Source organism: Leopardus geoffroyi, chromosome A1 (assembly GCF_018350155.1).
Source record: "Leopardus geoffroyi isolate Oge1 chromosome A1, O.geoffroyi_Oge1_pat1.0, whole genome shotgun sequence".
NCBI classification, from domain to species: Eukaryota; Metazoa; Chordata; class Mammalia; order Carnivora; family Felidae; genus Leopardus; species Leopardus geoffroyi.
Window position 1 is genome coordinate 21337077 of NC_059326.1, and position 18641 is coordinate 21355717.

The 18641-nt window shown below is 41.3% G+C and overlaps 1 non-coding gene across 1 annotated transcript; it reads right to left on the reverse strand.

Annotated features, from left to right (window-relative positions):
• Positions 1-17641: 17641 nt before the first annotated feature.
• LOC123581886 lies at positions 17642-17748 on the reverse strand. The gene has a single exon (XR_006704069.1). It is a non-coding gene; the product is annotated as a U6 spliceosomal RNA (small nuclear RNA).
• Between the last annotated feature and the right edge of the window lie 893 nt (positions 17749-18641).

The window sequence follows — 18641 nt, forward strand, 5'->3', positions numbered from 1 at the left end:
AATAAATGTAATATATATGTATATATATTAGAGTGTAATAAAGAGATGTCCCTTTTCTGAAAACTGTACCCAATTCCCCCACCTCCTTCTCTCCCTCACCCTAGCCATTCTCTTTCACCCTTGGGGTGGGGGTAGGGGTTACTCAAGCCACCTTATTTATTCTGCTCAATTAGGGCCAAGTGGCTATCCGGATCAGAGAAGCTCAGAAGGGTGCATCTACAAAGAGAGAAAACAAAACTGACCACAGTAAGAAGCAGAGGCTAAAGGTACAGATAAGAGTCTGTGACTTTTGGTCTTCTTCCTGTTATTCCCTAAGGCCTGGGGGAATTCTGGGAATGCTGTGAGACAACAGCATTGTGGACTTTTAATGAACGTCCCGTTTTTCTTGGATAATATTAAAATGCAACCAATGAATATAATTTCATGAGCAGCTTAGAAAATACATTCCATGGGGCACCTGGGTGGCTTGGTCGGTTGAGCATCCGACTTCAGCTCAGGTCATGATCTCACGGTCCGTGAGTTCGAGCCCCGCGTCAGGCTCTGTGCTGACAGCTCGGAACCTGGAGCCTGTTTCAGATTCTGTGTCTCCCTCTCTCTCTGCCCCTCCCCTGTTCATGCTCTGTCTCTCTCTGTCTCAAAAATAAATAAACGTTAAAAAAAAAAAAAAAGAAAGAAGAAGAAAATACATTCCATGAATGGGAATTTTGTTGGTTTGGCTTGATTCAAGCATTAGAACTTGTAGCATCGAGAAGAAAAGATGAATTCTACCATAAATACCACCTTTCTCAGCCAACCTTTGATGAAGGTGTTAAAGAGCAGACAATTGGAATAGCGTCCTCCTGCAGGGCCTGATGTGCTAGTGCTCTGGGCTGATCCATAGTCTTCAAAAACCTCGCAAGCAGATAGTCACATCTTTTTTGAAAACTTGGTAGAAACTTTTCTGGACTTAATCCAGATGGGCTCAATCAGACCCAGGAGGTTAATCAAGATCAGCAATCTAGAGAAGATCAGCACTCACCAGGCAGATGGGCTTTACACTGTTTTGGCAGCAATAGGGAGTCCTTGAGCTTTTTTAAATGTAAACCTCATGATCAAAAGTGTTTATTATGTCAGAATCTAAAGGAGGCCAGTTGTTCAAGAGCTACAGAGTTGGGGAAAAAAATGTCAAGTAGCCATCCAGAACCTCCAATGGTAGTTTTTTATACGGACTTGTCATTTTTATTATAAAAATAATGCACACTTATTGCAAAAAATCCTGAAAACATTGAAAAATATATAATAGAAGACAATTAAAGGGGCGCCTGGGTGGCTCAGTCGGTTGAGTGTCCAGCTCTTGATTTCAGCTCAGGTCATGATCCCAGGGTTGTGGGATCAAGCCCTGTGTCGGGTTCCATGCGAAGCATGGAGCCTGCTTTGAATTTTCTCTCTCTCCCTCTTCCCTCTCCCACTCATGTGCACAAGTTCTCTCTCTCTCACTCTCTCTAAAATTTTTTAAAAAAAAGAAAATAATTAAAAACCCAATCTCCTAGGATAATCACTATCAATATTTTGCCATATATCCCTCTATACCTTTTTCCTAGGCTTATGAAAACAACTTTTCCCATAAAAATATTTCATCTATATATACAATTATGTAACCTTAGCAATTAATTATAAATGTATGTCAATGTTAAAGACTCCACATCATCATTTTAATAACTACATAACTTTCCAGTAAAGGGACAAGCCATCAAATAATTTATTTAACTGATTGCCTTTTATTGATTTCTGGGTTTGGTTATTATAAAGAGCACTGAAATGAAGAATATTCATTTAATGTTCCAGTTAATCCATATTAACTTGTTCAGTAATCTCCCCTGAATAAATCCCCAATATAATTCTTCAGTCAAAGAAGCTTAAAAAGCTCTTTAAAATTTGCTGTGTTTTGGGGCGCCTGAGTGGCTCAGTCGGTTAAGTGTCTGACTTCAGCTCAGGTCAAGATCTCGTGGTTTGTGAGTTTGGACCCCGCATCAGGCTCTATACTGACAGCACAGAGCCTGGAGCCTGCTTTAGATTCTATGTCTTCCTCTCTCTCTGCCCCTCCCTTGCTCATGCTCATGCTCATGCTCATGCTCTGTCTCTCTCTCTCTCTCAAAAATATATAACCATTAAAAATTTTTTATAGATAAATAAATAAAATTTGCTGTGTTTCACTCACTTGAAGGAATTTCTTAGTGGTAAGAAGTTCATAATAAGATTAAATTAGATATATTTCCAAATGGTTCTTCCATGTTCTTTTCTGCAGCATGCTTCCTTAAACTTACTATTATTTTCTAGGGGCTCTAGGTTTTGTTTGGCTTCTTTTGTTTTCTTGTGGGTACCAACTATCTTCTTCAAATCCGAAGTCTGGTGAGCAGACCCTACATTTAGCCCAATAAGATGCCCTCTTCTTGAGAGCAGTCCAGAGGCTTAGACAAATAGAAACCAATGGGTTTCTGTATTGGGAAGCCCTTCCTTCCCCTACAGTCTGCTTAATGCCAAAATTTCAAATGTACAATTATGTATGCAAATGAGCCCAGGAACACAAGGTCAAATGTATGGGAAAGAAACTGCTGCTTCCAGAGGACCAGGAGATAGTGTTAGACTTACCCAATATAGTCTACACTTGCCCATGTAATGGACACTCTCGTGAAGACATCCCAAAATTTATGCTATCATCTGACGTTTAGCAATATTAAATTATATTTATCAATTAGTTAAGAAAGTAATTTTCTGTTTTAAGTTATACAACTACCCCAAGAGGAATGACCCACGGGAAAAAAATTCTTAAAATCTTCATCCGATAATGCCTCAGCACCAAAGAATTGTCATAGTGCAGATGAAATATAATATGCAGACACCTCAGAGGGAAGGTATCACAGCCTATCACCTCCAACAAGAGAACAGAATTTATAGAAAATTGGTCCTCGTCATATGAGCCCAGATGCACAAAGACTACTTTCAAGCCTCCTGTTAGGGGTTGAGTGGTATCGGTTGAATGGTATCCCCCCAAAAAAATCCATATGTTGAAGTCCTGACCCCCCAGTATGTCAGACCCCTATTTGGAAATAGGGTCATTGCAGATGCAATTAGTTACTTAAGATGAGGTCATACTGTAGTAGATGGGCCTCTAATCCATGTGACTGGTGTCCATATAAAAAGGGACAATTTGGACAGGGAGACAGGCACAGAGGGAAGACAAATGTGAAAACATGAAGGAAGAAGGAAACCACCAGAACTAAGAAAGAGAAGCATGGAACAAATTTCTCCCTCACAGCCTGCAGAAGGAACACTACTGACATCTTGACCTCAGACTTCTGGCCTCCAGAATCGTAAGACAATAAATTTCTGTCACTCTAAGCCACCCAGTTTGTGGCACTTCATTATAGCAGCCCTAGCAAAATAATAAACTGATCTATCCACCTTTAACACCAGAAAGGAGAAATGCATAAAACACTAAAAAAGAAAAGGGATTCACTTTCCAAATTCCTACTCTTCTTTGGAAATATGTAAAACATTAAACTACTGAAATTAAGTCATAGTATCGGACATTTGATTAGAGCCCAGAACAGAAAAACCCCCATCATTGGGGAATGAAATAACTTGCCTGTAGAGCTATTAGGTAAAAGAGCTGAGGTCTGACCCAGGCCTGTCCAGAGACAGTCACTCTGCCTTCTGCTATTTCTGGCAGGCTTTCACCTCTCTTCTGAACCCTAACCTGTCTCCCCTTTTCTCCTTTCTGGCCCTCAGATACTCAAGGCCCACATGCTGCCTATAAGCCATAGCCCCCACTATAGCACCCTACCCAAACCAACCCTCCTCCAGAGAACCACATTCCAAAATGCACCTTCGTTCCTCCCCTTTGCTCAACAAACAAAACCCCCAGACCTTCAGAATCAGATCTCATCTAGGCATTCAGAAGAAAGCAATCTGAATAGCTAAAGCAACTGACACAAACATGTATATAAGATATACAAATGCCTGAGGAGTTTATAAACCAAAAACCTGTCTGGCAGAATGTGAGCTGAATAACTTTTTTTTTTTTTTAATTTTTTTTCAACGTTTTTATTTATTTTTGGTACAGAGAGAGACAGAGCATGAACGGGGGAGGGGCAGAGAGAGAGGGAGACACAGAATCAGAAACAGGCTCCAGGCTCTGAGCCATCAGCCCAGAGCCCGACGCGGGGCTCGAACTCACGGACCGCAAGATCGTGACCTGGCTGAAGTCGGACGCTCAACCGACTGCGCCACCCAGGCGCCCCTGAATAACTTTAATAAGATGCATTTTAGGTGTTACTTGATAATCCTGGGAAATTTACAGCTCAGGGTGGCTGGCTTCTCAGGAGAGCCATGGAGAGTTATTGAGTGAAGAAGAAGGTCAATACCCCAAGTTGGAGACAGGGCACGAGGGGAGATGCAGAGAAGAGAGCGACAAAAGATAGCTTATCTAAGAGAACTCTTAGGTAGACCTCATACTTAGCCTGTCCCACCATTTTGCCTAACACAGGATCGACAACTTTAGTCAGAGCATTGACTCCCAAGTGCTTTTAGATGTCATGATAACAGCAGCTTTACTGAGCTTCTTCCATGTCTCAGCCACCACCCTCAGCACTTCTTAGGTATTACCTCATTTCATCGTTAAAACAATGCTAACAAGTGGGTGCCATAATCCCTTTTATACATGGAAAAACAGAGGCACCAAGGGCTAAGTGATTTGTCTAATACGGAATAAAACCAGTGTCCAAACCCAGGCAGGCCAACCCCACAGGCTCCCACTCTGACCACTGCTCTATGCAGGCAAACCTCATATGTGACATGGGGTATTATTATTCCAGCAAAAACATACAGTAGTGAATTAAAGCATCTACCCGCCCATCTGAGATACAGCAAATGTTTCCACTTAGATGCCCAACGCTGACCTAAGTAACTCTGACAGGCCAGCCTGCTGGAGCCACCAGCCACACCTGTGCGTCCAGGTATGTCCTCAAGTGTCACTCAAATGATAGGAGTGACTACAAGAGCCCGGCCTCTGGAACCTAGTTTAAATAAGTAAACAAATCTAAAAATATGACTTCTGCCTGGAGGACTCTGGCTATTCCTTGTGGCTCAGATTCCAATTGTGCCTTCTCATTGTATTCCACTGGAGATGACCGAGTGGCATTCCGGACACAAGTCAACACCTTAAACACAAACTCAAGAGGCCTATTCCCTGCCCCCCTCTGGGGCACTCCACAGTGGCAGTCCAAACAGCTTGTCTGAACTGTCACACTAAAGGAACTTATTTCCAAACAGAACAGAAGGAAGGAGAAAAAAAAAAAAAAAAGTCCCAAATGTCTGCTCTCCTTCCAGGATTTAAAAGGCCTGATGTAAGAAAGTAAAAATAACAAAATTAAATGTGTGAAATTCTAGTGAGTGTAATGCTTCCAATAGTTTGTTTTACCGTAAATTCTTAATCTGCCTGTGCCTTTTCACTTCAGTAAAGGAAAAGTAAAGTGTATCAGTGCCTGCCTACAAAAAAAAAAAACTGTGGCTGAACCTAAGGCTCTCTCAGAATGGATGTGATTTCGGAATATAAATCTGAGCTTGCGGTGGTTTTCAGTTTTATTTCTCAATAAACAGGGCAGCTCTAAGAATTTCACATGCACACACACACAGAGCATACAGGTACTTCTCTTACAGAATGATCCTAGGGATAACAAACAAAACAGTGACATCTATGCCTCTGCCAAGACAGGACCCGCTCACACTTTCAGGGAGAGCCTGATAGCTGCTCTTAGGGCCCGTCAGAGTGGTCCTCATCTAAGTACACCCAGGCCTCAGGCCCCATCGGAGAAGGGATTGATGAGTTCCCATTTCTAGAAACCGGCAAGCCTCCTGCATGCAACAAGGCCTGAGTCTTTCCTGACCCCCCAGCAAGGGCATTACATTAGCTGCAGCAAGCCTGATGAGCTGAAGTGCAGAAGACACAAAAAAGGGTGAGGGGTGGAATCTCCCCCTCCAGAGGATGGGAGCAGCACTGCCTAATGGAAGGTGCAGATCACAAGGACGGGGAGCTTGAAAGAGGGGCTGAAGAAGAAACAGAAAAGAGTAAGTGGGAGCAAGAAAGGGGGCAAAAGTGAAGGACACCTGCTCTAGCCAAAAGGAGTAGTGTTTCTCCCAAAGAAAGTACCTGTGGGGAAGGAGGTAATGAGTAAGCTGGATCAAGTCACAGCCTTTGACCCTTCTTCTATACCAAGCAGGTGAATCAATTACCTCAATCCATAATGGTCTTGGGTAGATTGCTCCTGGGGAAGAGCAGCAAGGAAGGAGGTCCCAGAGAAAGGAGCAATGACCACCATGTCATCGTTCATGAGGGAGGGGGAAGAAAAGCAGGAAGAGGAAGAAGAAGGAGAAGGAGAAGAAGAAAAATTGCGAGGCAGGATGAATCTGGATCGGCCCTGGGATTCGGTAGTAGAAAACGCCTTTGAGTGACTTGGAGGAGATAGCACATTCCTCCAGACTCATGCTATGAAAAGGCCACGAGGGGCGCCTGGGTGGCGCAGTCGGTTAAGCATCCGACTTCAGCCAGGTCATGATCTCGCGGTCCGTGAGTTCGAGCCCGGCGTCAGGCTCTGGGCTGATGGCTCAGAGCCTGAAGCCTGTTTCCGATTCTGTGTCTCCCTCTCTCTCTGCCCCTCCCCCATTCATGCTCTGTCTCTCTCTGTCCCAAAAATAAATAAACGTTGAAAAGGCCACGAAAAGGCCATCCCCCACGCTCTTCACGGTCTATTCCAAACCAGTGCTGTTCTATCTTTCCTGAAAAGCCTCTTCCTTTGAAGCATGTGCTATTCTGTAATACCATCCTCTTCCATAGCCTCCCCGGGGCTGCCTGAAGGCTTTGGCATCTGGCTCTAAGTCTTTCTCTCTCTTAGAGTCCTGCCAACATCTGGCTAACTTCAGTGTTCATGTTGATGACCTGGCCAATCTGATTTCCTCAGTATTCACGGGGTGCCAGGCACCATATCTGTACCTTTGCCTCGTTATCTGTAACCTTCACAACAGACCTATAGGGATGCTATTTAGAGATAGCAGGGGCTAGGATTCTAAACCATGCTGGTCAGACTCCCAAGTTCATGTTCTCCTCTCTTTGCAACACTGGCTCAGAATGCACCTAAAATATAAACCTGAAAATCCTGCTCTCTGACTATACATTCTTACATTGCTACCTCTCCCATTAAACCTCTTCCTCCACCTCATCAAACGTCTAACCCGTCAACTGCCGCCTTTACTCCCAGCTTATCAACCCTTCCTGACACTTCTTCCTTCCATACCTGTGGCCAGAGGAAATGCCAGGAAAATCCCTCATGAGACTGTTTCTTTGGCTCAATGCCCATGTAATGAACCCTCTCCCTTTGATCACCAGACTACTGATTAAATTAGTAAAACCCTTTAGGCCTAGAATTGTAAGCAATGTTATGATGGTGATGTAAGTGCCGGTTTGAACTTTTAATAAGTGTGTTAGATTGCTTGGAACCAGGTGGAGAGAAAACAGCTGATGGCAGGTGGCAATTGATAAGAACCACGGCTATTCCCAGTTAGCCTCATAAAAATGAGGCCCTGTGCTTTCCCTTGAGCTCCTTGGGCCTCTTGATCTAACAGAAGCACCCTCTAACAATGATGTCACTGCTAGCATCAGCTGAAGGACATGCTGTCTCTTTCCATCCATCCTGAAGAGAGTGACTCAGCACTCCAGGGGTTCCATAGGTGGCTGACAAAAATCTTCCCTTTACCCTTCCATCGATATCCACCCACTACCACTGAATGAGAGGGAAAGTAAAATGTAGCCTTCGCTGGGGACCTCCCTTCCCTCTTCTCCAGAACCAAGATTTGCAGGGAGGGCTGGAGAGTGGATAAAGTGGACTTTTGCAGTTTGAGGTGAACACGTAAGTACACCTATGTGTCCTCTGTCACTGGGCATGACAAAAATGTAAACAAATATGAGATAGATCTGTAATGAGTTCTGAACCCATCAATAACACAGACAATGATTCCCAGTCAATCACTTCAACGGTGTTCTCATCAACATCTCCATTCTCTTGCTCTGCTGTCCTATTCTTCCATCCCCTCTCCTGATAATCCCCAGAAACTCTCTGATTTCCCCAATTCTGAGAGTTCTGGTACTCTTGGAGAGAATCACAAAACTATGATGATAACCTTAATTACAAATTTAGGAGCTCCGATCTCTGCTCTTCTCTAAATATTCCTCTACTGTGTTTCCCTTTAGCAGCACTTCTAAAGCTGTTCCATGTTCTTCAAGTCCCCTACCCCAACCCTAGCCCCTTTATCCTAAGACAACATTGCTGCCTAACTTCCAGAAACATAAAACAAAACAAAAACAGTCATCCACTACTTCCATCCCTTCCACCTTTCATGTTTTATTTTCACCCATCTTCTCCATTTCCTTCTTGTCCAAAAACAAAAGTATCCTAGTCCTTTCCAGGACCAGTCACTTCACTTGCATTTTGGTCCCATCCTTGCTTTGCCTTTCTAAGATGTTTCATCACTTCTTGAGTCTTCCCCATCCAAACCAGCCATCAATAAAGCAAGCCTCTCCTCAGTTCCACCTCATCCTCAAACCACCCTGTGGCTGCCCTTCATTCACAACCAAGTCATAATTTTGCTCCCAATCCTACTCCCATATCAAAGTTCCCCATGGAAAAAGTCAACATTTTCCAGTGCGTCAAACCCAGTCTGCAGTCCTCATCTAACTCTCTTCTCTGAAATTATGGCATCGCCATAAATTGGTCTCGTGTGAGTTAAAAGCAGGAATACTGGAGTCAGTGGCCTGAGTGCACTGTTTGAAAACAAGTTGGTAGAAACCAGTTTGTAATTACAATTACAATTGACCTTGTGCTGAATTACTCAGCTATAGCCTCAGTTTCCTCATCCTAAAAAAGGGAAAATATACTAATGGCTCCTTGTATTCAAAGCTTATTAGCTAGGTTCACAAATGAAGAGGTAGAATTTGAAATACCGAAAAGCTGGATTGGAAATCAGGAGAATGCAGATTTAATCCCAGCCATAGAATCTTTGTAATAACAAGATCTCTGGGCCTCATTGTTCAAATAGACTGGGTGATCATGAAAGCCCTTTCTGCCCTAAACATTTCTTTTTTTTTTTTTTTTTTTTTAACATTTATTCATTTTCGAGACAGAGAGAGATAGAGCATGAATGGGGGAAGGTCAGAGAGAGAGGAAGACACAGAATCTGAAACAGGCTACAGGCTCTGAGCTGTCAGCACAGAGCCCGACGTGGGGCTCGAACTCACGGACCACGAGATCATGACCTGAACCGAAGTCAGACGCCCAACTGACTGAGCCACCCAGGCGCCCCTGCCCTAAACATTTCTACAACACAGAGAGTTTGGCAACAATTTGAGAAAATGTACAAATGAGTGTTGTGTGAGCAAACATATAATAAGGGCTTCAGGGAGAGGGAAGAGCAATAATACCAGGAAATTTGAAGGAATTTTAGGGTCCAAAACACAGGGAGGATTTTGACTGAAGTAAAAGAGAAGGCAAAGATTTCTGAGTTTGAGAAGCAAAACAACAAAGGTCTGGAGTGATTTCAGATGCACCAGGATGACCTCCCAGACAAAAGTATCTTCCTCATCTTGTCAGCAGGTTCTGAATGTCAGTAAATGGTTTTGAAATGATTGTTAACCCATAAATATGTTGTTATTTATAACTGATAAAAGTGAATATGACCTATGATCTTCAGCCATTAAAGTCATTTGTAGAAGAATGGTGAACGAAGGATGTATTTCATGGTATTTGCTCACAACGATGGTTGTCTCTAGGCAGTAGTTGTAAGTGACTTTTATTATGTTTATCTATATTTTCTAAAATGAACATGAATTGTTATTGATAATTAGAAAGAATAAAAGCATATTTTTAAGGTCTTAAATGCAACAAAGGACATGGTGACATCTTAATCCATTAACAATAATGGGAGGGACTGATTGACAAATGACTGGGGCTCTGTTGAAGGCACAAAGGTGTCAGGGGCACTGGGAGAGCTGTTACAAGGGGAGATAGCAAAGCATTGGCAATATACTTTGCCTAGCTCCTAAACTTGTCTCTGCAACAGTATATTTGAATCTCTTCAAGGCCATTTTGTTCTTTTTAACCCCCAATTTTATTTCTAGTATCCAAAAGGATTCAAAGATTTTACTAATTGCAAAAGATCTCTTTTTAAGTGTTAATTATATCAAGGGTAATGCAACTACTCATTCTTTTTCAGTGATAAATGTCTGTCTGTTATTCTTCACCTCAGTCCTTACTCTCAGATTTGTGGAACCTCGGAGTAATTAATGGAGTTCTGAGAAGTGAAAGGCTGGGCAGGATGACTCATATGAATAAGCACGATGGGGATAGTTTTTTACAGCTACAGATGTATTTTTAATTCATTCTCTTCTATTTAGGTTTTTTGCAGCCTTTCCGCCATTATGGCCTCAGAGAAAGGGAAAAAGCAACTCCTTCCTCAGGAAGGAGGAGAGGATTTAGAAATATTTCCTACCAACCAGAAGGAGAAATTAAAACCTTGCAGTGAATGGTGACCTTAAATAAGAGATATAAGCAGGGAGACAAGCATGGCATGGTTTCTTTGCCTTAGGCCTAAATCTCAACATGAGATATTATTAGGTAAAGGCTGAGGTAAAAGTAGAGGGGTTTCTGTCCCCACTTCCTATTGGAACTCCGGGAGGAAACTGCATCCCAGAATGACTTCCACACTAATATGGACGAGTCTCATGAGAGGAAAAATGGTGTGATTAGAAGAAAGAAAGTCTGAGGTAACACCCCTAAGTCTTCCTCAGCTTGCATGCGGCAAGGAAGGAATCCAGAAATTCCCATGTGCCCCCATGGAAGGATTCCTGGTGAATTTCCAAGGAAGTTGCCAAGCAGCAGTGAAGAAACCCTGTAGCCAAGGACCATGGAGAAAACCACCCCATCTAAGGATAAATGAGAATCCCAGCAGGCCTCAGGAGCATGTCTGCACCAGCCAGAGATGAGGTGAGTCAAGTTATCTAGGGAAGACCAAGCAGAAGAACCCGAGAATGAGAGAGACCCAAGTTCACAGGAAGTACATACCAGAGGACTGTTAGTGACCTGCAGATAAGTGACATTGGTGTGGAGAACAGAGGAGAGCACAAGGGCCTACATGTGTGGAATTGAAGCCTCCTCTCTGCTCAGAACTTAAAGTCACTTAAGACCAGCAGTGCTCCAGTAAATGTTTCAACAATGGACTCTCCAGAGAGGAAAAGCCCTAGTTTGTATCACGTGGAGATTTTTATGGTGTGAATACTCCCACCAAGGCAGACTTGAAGCTACTAACATTACACCATTGAACTTGGAGTTGGGAAGAGATGAGATATTTCCACTTACAGAAAAAATAAATAACTTCAGTTGTATGGATAATGTCATTCAATAGTTAGGAAATGATGAGTTTTGAATCTTACTTTCTTTTTAGTATTACTTCTTTAATTGTAAGTTGATAGAACTTAATTGTTAATAAAGACGGTGTATAAAAACTGAGTTGTACAAAATTCCCCAAAATTTAGCAATTCTGATAAGCCATCGGAAGCCAGCTGAGCCTCCCACTGCTTAAGAACCTGTACCCATTTTCTCCCAATGTCATCTTGGAGAGGTACGGGGAAGTGGAAGGAAAATTAAACAACTGGGTCACTTACCCAAAATAAATTACCGCTAATTGATGTCAGTGCGTACTACCACCTTCTCCACCATCATTTCTGACCTTGAGAGCTCAGAAAGAAGGTAAAATCAGTTACAAAATATATAAAGAAACTATACTTTCTTTGCACATCTTAGAATTTTTGTGTGTATCAATTAGAAATTCTGTGCTGAGGATCGCCTGGGTGGCTCAGTCGATTAAGTGTCGGACTTCAGCTCAGGTCATGAGCTCGCAGTTTGAGGGTTCAAGCCCCAAAACAGGCTCTCTGTGGGCTCTCTGTTGTCAACATGGAGCCCACTCCAGATCCTCTGCCTTCCTCTCTCTCTGCCCCTCTCTGGCTTGTGCTCTCTCTTTCTAAAAGATAAACATTTTTTAAAAAATTAAAAAATAATAATAAAAGTATACTTAAAAAAAGAAAAGAAATTCTGTGTCAAGTAATGAAATCTTCCAGTGAGGGTAACTTATGTGAGTGGGGGTATATTTTTCTCACATAATGAACAGTCAGGCCTGTACTTCATGGTCACAAAATGGCTGCCCCAACTCGAGGCAATACATTTACATTCAAGCCAAGATGAAGGGACAAAAAACCCAGCAGTTTCTGTACCCTTTTAACAGGAGCACAGAAACTTTCCTAGAAATCTTCCTTCTCTTGACCCTCCCCACTTCCCTCCTCCTGGTGGACTTGTGTTGCTTAAGTCTTACTGGTCAGAACTAGTGAAGAACTAGGTTACTTCACCACTTCTAGCTGCAAGGGACACTGGGGAAAATATTCCAGTGTCCTAGACTGGAATTAGCCTAGACCAGTCAGGATGCAACTGCTTAGGGCTAGGCATGTTGCTGCCAATATATGAAGAAAACCAGAGTTCTGCTAGCAAGGAAGAAGGGATAATGGAGAATGAGCAAGCTGGAAGCAGAGTCTAGGACAACATAAAACAGTATTTCTGACGCTAATCCACACGGAAAGTGGAAGAACTATTTTAAATGGAAAAGAGTCAAGATTGGCATTTGTTTGCCAAAGCATACAATGGAAATTCAGGAAGAGCCTGGAAGTATCTCTCACATCTAAGGCAGAAGTTATCAGAAACGCAAAGGCCTGGAGGTCTTAGCTGCTGCCCAACCTCCTGGCCCCACTGGCCATCAGGCTGCTTTAGCATCCATTGGTCCCCTCAGACTCCTAAAGGAAAGCACTTCCTTTCAGCCACTTCAAGGTCAGGAAATGGGATAAAGACAATGAAGTCCAATGGTAAAAACGTTCCCATCAGGAAAAAGTTAGGGAATAAGAGACTCTGGTTGTTTAATATTTTAGGTTGCTCAGAGCTTTTATCAAGTAGTGCTTTCTAGGGACCTGAGTCCCACTTGCTCTTTCCTTAGTACACACTTGAAGTATCATTTATGAAGCTGGGGAGAGCTGCAGGACTGAGAAGGAAAGTGAAAAGAAGGTCCTTCCTTCCCTGCCCCTGCTGAACCTCCAGACTAGCAAAGGTTAATTACTAGAATATTTGGGGCTTATTCCTTGGGAAAGGAGCTGAATGACTAAATACTGTTGAGTGCTGAGTCCCACAGCCCATCAGCAAACGGAGCCTGCCCTGCTATGACCGACAGGGCGTGTGCCTCTCATTTGGCCAATAAACTACTTCTACGAGTCACACTATATCCAGGAAAAAGGCAAGTCACAGATGTTCCAGAGATGGAGGCTGAAGGTCCTAGGGGTGAAATATTAACTACCAGACAGGAGTTAAATGTTAAATTAAAAATTCTACATTAGCAGGGTGCCTGGGTGGCTCAGTTGGTTAATGATCTGACTTCGGCTCAGGTCATGATCTCACTGGTTTGTGGGTTCAAGCCCTGCATTGGGTTCTGTGCTAATAGCTCAGAGCTGGACCATGCTTCAGATTCTGTGTCTCCCTCTCTCTCTGCCCCCCCTCCACTCATGTTCTGTCTCTCAAAATAAATAAACCAAAAAAAAAAAAATTCCACATTAGCTTTGCTGAAATAAAATGTGGGCCTTTTAATTGAATATGTTGAATAAATGCAAATAATTTCAAACAAAAAAAATTTTTTTTCAAGCAAAAAAGATCTGATTCATCCGACCACACTGCAAAAATCACATATATGAATTAAGTTTATTCTTCTAGTGAAACATAATCCAGTGCTTTCCCATCATATAATACTATCTTACCTAAAGAACATTGACAAAGTAGCATTTTGAATTTTTTTGTTTTCCATGTTTTTTTAACCAAAGTTCTCTCCTTGAAGTCTGTATTTGTGGTGGTGGTAATGGGGGCAGGGCAGGGGGGGGGGTGGCGGGCAGTGGTGCCTATGTAGGCACATTTGCTGCCTCTGTAGACAAGTGCTCAGACTTGAAAATGTTAACTAATTTCATTTTCTTGATAAAGTTTGTGACCAGAACTGAGTCATACCAAAAATACCTCTACAAGATTTGACCTTTTACTTAAATCCCACATTGAGATAATACACTTAAAATGGTTATCAATAAGACCTTTGTTCTTAAAAGCACATTTAAAATAAATCACTTTTTAAAAGAAGAAAACTGTTTTCAATTAAGTTCTTTACAGGCAATCAGATTGAAAGTTATGTTTGCCCTTTTATTTTCTTTATACATAAATTACACCCAAGAGGCCATGATAATAGCACTATACAAACTTTGCTTTACCTTTGTATTTACTTCTTGTCAAAATAAGCTCTACAAATTAATTTGTTTTTAGAGTGCTTTATGACCAATAAGCCCCAGGGTGAAAACAATGCAGGCAGTAACCATTTTTTATTGTTCACAAAAAAAAACAAAAACAAAAAACAAAAAACCTAGTCCAATTATATAAGGATAAGTGATTCTTAATTCCTTTTGATGAAGAGTTTACTTGTAGTAGAAAAATTTCACTCAATTCTAATAATGTTTTATCATTTTGAAAAGTTTTAAAAACAGACTTTTTGCTTGAGTTCCCTGAGCAAGGTGACCCTTCAGTAATACCTGCACAGGACTAACAACTAGGCTTGGCCTCCTGTATGTTTTAACTACCTAACTAACATTGTCATTGAACTTCTGTTTGCCCCATAAAACGCTGAAAGCTTACTACATAGATATATAATCTGAAAAGTATTAATTCTGAAATATATTTCCCTTATTTCTCAAATTTCCTATTTTTTCCCTTTTGGCGTGGCCCTCCATCCCATCCATGTTAAAGGCTTTTTTACAAGGGGCAGATTTTGCATTTTCCTTAGTGAGTTATTATTAACGTCCTAGAGGGGGAAAATTCTTATCTTAGCAAGCAGAAGTCTGGAGGAAAATTAATTTGGTAATGAAGTAATTTTATATATAGGTATTTATTTTTATGTATTTAGTTGATACATAAATTTAATCCATAAAATGAGCTTGCTACTTCTCAAATTAGCTACGATAAGTGAAAGATTTTAAAATTGGATCTCATGGGGTATTTGTTAAATTACTCCTCCTCTACCTCTCCCACCATAGCCTATATAGGTTAACACAGGATGAGACCCCAGAGCCCAAAGTAGGATTGGAAGAGATGTCTGTTCCCCAAACTTAGCAATGAGAAGAGTTAGAGAAGAGTTCAGGGATTTGAAGAAGCTGAAAATTTCATCAATGCAAAAGGGCAAACACAAGGCTGGAAAGGAAAGACATAGGCCAAGTTTGATATGCTTTGGAAGTGGAGAACGGGAGATGGGAATAAAGAACAGTCCAGAATAGGCTCTGGAACAAGGAGGGCACACTCATACCAGTCTTGAACCTTTGAGGGAAGGACAAGGATGGAAGAAGGTTCAGGTGACCAAGCAGGGAGTCTGATTTGAAGCGACAAGGAACAATGATAAGAATGGCCATAAGACAAAGACTCCACTAAAACAGAGAACTATCAAGCAATATTCCTGATGAACAGAGATGCAAAAATCCTCAATAAAATACTAGCAAACCAAATTCAACAATATATTAAAAGAGTATTCACCACAATCAAGTGGGATCTATTCCTGGGTTGCAAGTGTGGTTCAATATTCACAAATCAAATCAATCAATCAATGTGATACACATCACATCAATGAGAAAAAGGACAAGAACCGATTATCATTTCAATAGTTGCAAAAAAAAAAAACAACAAAACTAAAAGGCAACCTATTGAATGGGAGAAGATATCTGCAAGAGACCTATCAGATAAAGGGTGACTATCCAAAATATAAAGAACTTATAAAACTGAACATCCAAAAAAGAAACAATCCAACTGAAAAATGGGCAGAAGGCATGAACAGACATTTCTCCAAAGAAGATATACAGATGGCCAACAGACACATGAAAAGATGCTCATCATCACTTATCATCAGGGAAATGCAAATCAAAACCAATATGAGATATCACCTCACACCTATCAGAGTGGCTAAAATCAACAACACAAGAAACAACAGGTGTTCACAAGGATGTAGAGAAGAAGAAACACTTGTGCACTATTGGTGGGAATGCAAACTGGTGCAGCCACTGTGGAAAACAGTATGGAGGTTCCTCAAAAAGTTAAACATAGGACTAACTACATTATGATACAGCAATCGCACTACCAGGTATTTACCCAAAGAATACAGGAACACTAATTTAAAGGTGTACATGCAACTCTATGTTTATAGCAGCATTAATTTCAATAGCCAAGATACACAAGCAGCCTGAGTTTCCATTGATTGATGAATGGATAAAGATGTGATGTATATGTGTGTATACACACACACACACACACACACACACACACACACACAACCACGCTGGAATATTATTCAGCTATAAAAAAGAATGATATTTTGGAGCACCTGCGTGGCTCAGTCAGTTAAGCGTCCAACTTTGGCTCAGGTCATAATCTGGTGGTTTGTGGGTTTGAGCCCCAAGTCAGGCTCTGTGCTGACAGCTCAGAGCCTGAAACTTGCTTCAGATTCTGTGTCTCCCTCTCTCTCTGCCCCTCCCCTGCTCACGCTGTCTCTCTGTTTCTCAACAAAAAATAAATGTTAAAATTTTAAATGTTAAAAAAAATTTTTTTAAGAATGAAATTTTGCCCTTTTTGTGACAACATGGATGGAGCTAGAGAGTACAATGCTAAGGGAAATAAGCCAGTCAGAGAAAGACAAACACCATATGATTTCACTCATATGTGGAATTTAAGAAACAATACAAACAAGCAAAGGGAAAAACAGGAGAGAAAGAGAGAGACAAAGCAAGAAATAGACTTTTATTTATAGAAAGCACACTGATGGTTACCAGAAGGGAGGTGGGTGGAGGGATGGATTACATAGGTGATGGGAATTAGAGAGTGCACTCGTGATGAGCACCAGGTGATGCATGAAACTGTTGAATTACTATATTGTACAACTGAAATTAATATAACACAGTATGTTAACTAACTGGAATTAAAAACTTAAAATTGTCCATAGACTTCAGGTAAAATCAGTATTTCTCTTGAGTCTTTCCTTTTGGGCCAGTTACCAGACCAGAGATCTCTGAGAAAGTTCCCCACAGAAGTAACACCATTACAGCATATGTTGCCTCCCAGTTAATCGGATTAAAACCATTAGGAGCTGAGTCTCCATGCCTCTTATATAAGCCGCTTCTGTGAGAAAGAGCCTCCTACCCAGAAGGCCCATCCCACCTACCAGATATTTCCCTGTGATGTGGCCCAAATAACCACCAATTGGATCACCTGTAATCTGCCCACAGAATTCTTGCTCAGTCAAATTCTCAGGTGAAGAAAAGTTGATAATCCAAAACCCAACAGGCATCATATTGAGGTGAATCAGCTCAAGCAGGCTTCTCTGAGACAATCCATGTTAGCTGAAGCTAATGGGGAAAAAAAAGCCACAAGATTTCTTCTTTTTTTTTTTTTTTTTTTTTTTAACTATGGAATGCTTCACAAATCTGCGTGTCACCCCTGCTCAGGGACCCTACTAGTCTTCTCTTCATCATTACCATTTTAGTACATGTGCTGCCAAAGTGAGCACAAGCACAGGATTTCTTTAAGCTATCATTCAGGCAAAAATTCTAACTGTTCCTTTTGAGGTGGGTAGACCATTTCGATTTCATGGAATATGAATATGAACACCTTCTTTAGGAAAAAAAAATCATTTCTTATAGAACAGAGAATGTTCTATCATTTCTTGCTGCCAAAGACAGCAATATAAAGTATATACCCTAAGTTGTTAAATAAAGTAGAAGGAAAATGATCTACAGATTAATATAACTTCTTGAGAAAAACACTGGAAAAAATAATCTTATTAAAATTTTCTCATGCCTTTCCTTTCACTGAATTCTAGAAGCATGATCACGTCCATCAAGTAATAGCCATATATACAAATGGAAATTGAATGGTAAATTATATGTTCCTACATTCTTTGTGAGTACTGTGATGGATAAATTTATGGGTCAACTTGATGAGGCCACAGAGTGCCCAGATAGTTACTCAAACATTATTCTGGGTGTGTCTATGCGGGTGTTTCTGGAAGAGATTAACATTTGAATTGATAGACCTGGTAAAGCAGATAGTCCTGGCTACTGTGGGTGAGCCTCATTCAATCAGTAGAAGGCCAGAATAGAACAAAAGGACTGAGTAAGGGAGAATTTCTTCTGCCTGACTGCATTCAAGCTAGGACATCAGTCTTTCTCCTGCCTTCAGACCTGAACTAAAACATCAGTTTTTACTGAGTCTTGAGCCTTCAGAATGGAACTACACCAATGGATCTGCTGAGTCTCCAGTTTGCCAACTCACCCTACAGATCTTGGAATTTGTCAGCCTCCCAACTGCATGAGCCAATTCCTTATAACAAATCTCTTTATAGATAGAGCAGGGATTGAGAGAGAGAGAGAGGAGAGAAACATATACACATTCCATTGATTC